Source organism: Lissotriton helveticus, chromosome 2_1 (genome assembly GCF_964261635.1).
Source record: "Lissotriton helveticus chromosome 2_1, aLisHel1.1, whole genome shotgun sequence".
NCBI lineage: Eukaryota > Metazoa > Chordata > Amphibia > Caudata > Salamandridae > Lissotriton > Lissotriton helveticus.
This window is the reverse complement of record NC_136059.1, coordinates 1,574,648,229-1,574,652,536: the sequence shown is the minus strand read 5'-3', so window position 1 is coordinate 1,574,652,536 and position 4,308 is coordinate 1,574,648,229. Positions and strand designations below refer to the sequence as shown.

At 54.4% G+C, this 4,308-nt stretch overlaps 1 non-coding gene and 1 pseudogene across 1 annotated transcript; both read left to right on the top strand.

The window, feature by feature from the left end:
• The first annotated feature begins 241 nt into the window (after nucleotides 1-241).
• Nucleotides 242-2,037, top strand: LOC144820683 (18S ribosomal RNA; annotated as a pseudogene).
• A 1,323-nt stretch (nucleotides 2,038-3,360) lies between these two features.
• LOC144820905 (5.8S ribosomal RNA) lies at nucleotides 3,361-3,514 on the top strand. Its single transcript, XR_013608037.1, has one exon. It is a non-coding gene; the product is annotated as a 5.8S ribosomal RNA (ribosomal RNA).
• The last annotated feature ends 794 nt before the right edge of the window (nucleotides 3,515-4,308 follow it).

The window sequence follows — 4,308 nt, the reverse complement described above, 5'->3', positions numbered from 1 at the left end:
AGGCTCCGGCACCCCTGCGTCTCGCTCAGGCTGCGCCTTGGCCCACCTTCCCCTTCTGGGAGAGACAGCTGGGCCTGCCGGTGCCCATGATACTGCACCTCTCCACCCCTCCAGTGAGCCCTCCTGCCCAGGCAGGTGGGCTCCTTCCCCAGCAGGCTACCATAGGTAGGGGTGCATGAAGGTTGCCGGTCAGGGAGATGGGCATGCGTCCACCCGAACTCATCCCGTCTGCAGGAGCATCTACCTGGTTGATCCTGCCAGTAACTTATGCTTGTCTCAAAGATTAAGCCATGCATGTGTAAGTACACACGGCCGGTACAGTGAAACTGTGAATGGCTCATTAAATCAGTTATGGTTCCTTTGATCGCTCCATCTGTTACTTGGATAACTGTGGTAATTCTAGAGCTAATACATGCCGACAAGCGCTGACCTCCCGGGATGAGTGCATTTATCTGATCAAGACCAAACCGGGCTCACCCGGCCACCTTGGTGACTCTAGATAACCTCGAGCCGATCGCACGTACCCGTGACAGCGACAATACATTCGGATGTCTGCCCTGTCATCATCCGATGGTACTTTTTGTGCCTACCATGGTGACCACAGGTGTTGGGGAATCAGGGTTCAATTCCAGAGAGGGAGTCTTAGAAATGGCTAACACATCCAAGGAAGGCAGCAGGCGCGCAAAATACCCCCTCCTGACTCGGGGAGGTAGTGACAACAAATAACAATACAGGACTCTTTCGAGGCCCTGTATTTGGAATGAGTACACTTTAAATCCTTTAAAGAGGATCCATTGGATGGCAAGTCTGGTGCCAGCAGCAGCGTTATTACAGCTCCAATAGCGTATATTAAAGTTGTTGCAGTTAAAAAGCTTGTAGTTGGATCTTGGGATCAAGCTGGCGGTCCGCTGTGGGGCGAGCTACTGCCTGTCCCAGCCCCTGACTCTTGGTACCCCCTTGATGCTCTTGACAGAGTATCCTGGGGTTCCAAAACTTTTACTTTGAAAAAATTAGAGTGTTCAAAACAGGTTGGAATAATGGAATAGGACTCTGGTTCTATTTTGTTGGTTTTCGGAACTGGGGCCATGATTTAGAGGGACGGCCGTGGGCATTTGTAGTGTGCAGCTAGAGGTGAAATTTTGTGGACCGGTGCAAGATCCACCAAAGCGAAAGCATTTGGCAAGAATTTTTTCATTAATCAAGAACGAAAGTCAGAGGTTTGAATACGATCAGATACCGTCGTAGTTCCGACCATAAGCGATGCCGACTAGCGATCAGGCGGCGTTATTGTCATGACCTGCCGAGCAGCTTCTGGGAAAGCAGAGTCTTTGGGTTCTGGGGGGGCAGTATGGTTGCAAAGCTGAAACTTAAAGGAATTGATGGAAGGGCATCACCAGGAGTGGAGCCTGCAGCTTAACTTGACTCAACACAGGAATCCTCTCCCAGCCCGGAAACGGAAAGGATTGACAGATTGATAGCTTTCTCGATTTTGTGGGTGGTGGTGCATGGCCGTTCTTAGTTGGTGGAGTGATTTGTCTGGTTAATTCCGATAACAAAGGAGGCTACTCCAATCTAACTAGTTATGCGACCCCCAGCGGTCGGCGTCCAACTTCTTGGAGGGACAAGTGGCGTTCAGCCACATGAGGTCAAGCAATACCATGTCTGTGACGGACTTAGAAGTCTGGAGCTGCACGCACGCTACACTGAACGGATCAGCGTGTGTCTACCCTTCACCGACAGGTGCGAGTAACCCGCTGAACACTGTTCATGATAGGGATTGGGGATTGCAATTATTTCCCATGAACGAGGAATTCCCTGTAAGTGCGGGTCATAAGCTTGCGTTGATTAAATCCATGCCCTTTGTACACACCGGCCCTCGCTACTACCGATTGGATGGTTTAATGAGGTCCTCGGATTGGCCCCGCCGGGGTTGGCAACGGCCCTGGTGGAGCACCGAGAAAACAATGAAACTTGACTATCTAGAGGAAGTAAAAGTCATAACAAGGTTTCCTAGGTGAACCTGTGAAAGGATCATTAATGGCGGAGCAGCCCGAGTGACTGTTGACACTAGCCCGAAGCCCTTTGCTGCCACCTGCAAGTACACATCATAGGCACAGGGCCCGGTTCTGTCTTGGCGTGCCACAGCTGGTGGAGTGGTCCATGGCTGCAATGGTTGCTCAGTGAGGCCTGGGCTTTCGGCGGGCTTCTTCCACTGGGGAGGACCCGACCGATGCAGGGGACCGGGAACCGGGGGTGACCCCTATCCCCAGTCCCTCTCTGGAGGGTGTCATTCAGAAACTCTGTCCATCACCACCCCCCTTTTCCAAAATCGGTTTTATCCACACTATGTGTGGGAGGGTATACTCAGACGTGAGTCCCTTGCTCATTGCACCATCAGGATTCAAGCAAACCGGGCCGAAGAAGGCTGTGATGCCAGAAACCGGTCCCCGGGAGCTTGTTTCCTTCCCAGTATAAGAATTGGCTTGGTAGTTTGGTTTGCCCTGTTCCCATCATGCACTGGGACAGGAACAGACTAATTTGCATATAGCCAGGTTCTGAGCTGGGATGGTGCAGTGAGCTAAAAAACGGTGATGGATTAAAACCATGATCTCTTGACTTGGTAAGAGTATTCTGCATCATTCAGAAACTCTGTCCATCACCACCCCCCTTTTCCAAAATGGGTGTCAACAGTAGGCCTCCTCGAGATGGAACCCAAGCTCACCCGGCATGACCCCCGCGGTGGGGGGAAACCGATTGGCAGTGCATTATCGGGCTGGTAACACCCCCCCCCTCGAAAGGCATGCAGCCAGCTGGGCTATCTGGCGCCCACGTTCCAGCTCCACTGGGATCCAGGCGACCGAAGAATGTCCGTTCTTGTGAGGTGGGGTGGGCCAGGAATAGATGGGGCAGAGGGCCTGCAAGGCGACCCTGGCTCCTCTCCGTGGGAGGCATGCGGGATGGGGAGCTGCCTGGCTCTTCTCTTCTGACGTGCAGGTAGAGTGACCCTCCCTCATTGCCAGGTACCCGGTTCGACCTGGTCCGGTGCCGCTGGGCTGAGGGGTTTTAAGACTCGTGTGGTCCCTCCCGGTTACTCCGGGAGGGACCAGTGGCTGTGGGGCTGCCTGCTCCTGTCGCTCTGGGAGCCCCCTTCCTTGCCTACCGGTTGGTGGGTGGGGGGCTCCCGGGCCGAGCGACTCGCAATGTTTTTTTTCTCCCAACGGCACAGTCTGACTCCCGAGGGGAAGCCTTGAACGGGGCGCCCGGGCTGTCTTGCCGTGCATGCAGTAGACGGACGGCGTCGCCTTCCTCCCGCATCTCCTGCTCCCACAGGTGGCTGAACATTTTTGAAAAGTTGCCTGTGACTCTTGGCCGTGGTTCACCCGGCTCGTATGTCGATGAAGAATGCAGCTAGCTGTGAGAATTAGTGTGAATTGCAGGACACATTGATCATCAACACTTTGAATGCACCTTGCGGCCCCGGGTTCCTCTCTGCGCTACACCTGTCTGAGGGTCGCTCGATTGTCAATTGCCCCAGGGCTTCCCCGGGATGCCGCTGGGGCATTCGCAGGGTTAGCTCTGCATCCCTTTCTCCCCCCACAAGCTCAGACCCCCAATCGCCCGTGGCAGGGTCCCTCGCCGGGTCCTGCTGTGGAGGTACGCCGCCAGAGTACCTAGCTCCGAGAATGGGTCTGGTGACCGTTCCACCCCCGGCCTGTCCCGAAGAGCATGGCTCCCCGGGACAGGTCCGGAGCTTTGGAAAGCGTCAATGTTCCAGCAGCGTCCGTTGAGCTCTCGCTGGTCCTTGAAAATCCGGGGAAGATGCTGTAAGTCTTGCGCGGGGCCATACCCACATCCGCAGCAGGTCTCCAAGGTGAACAGCCTCTGGCATGTTGGAACAATGTAGGTAAGGAAAGTGGGCAAGTCAGATCTGTAACTTCGGGATAAGGATTGTCTCCTAAGGGCTTGGTCGGTTGTGCTAGGGCGCATAACTGGGCTGGGTACTCTCCGGGGCTGAACTAGGTACCTCCTTCCAGGGTGGTGGTGACTAGGGACGTGAGCCGGGCCCATCCTATGGATCACCCCAGCTACGATGGTCGCCTCTCCCTGTGCCCCCTCCCCATGGGCGTACGGCCAGCTTTGTGCCTCGGTCGGCGTACCAACAAATGAACCAGAAACAGAACTCAATAATGAGCCTATGAACTCTGCTCAAGATGAGCACCAGAATGCCTCAGTAGGGAACAAGATAACAAAAAAAGACAAGAAAAACTGAAGGCCTAATCAGACGCACAAAAAAAATTATGCCAAAGC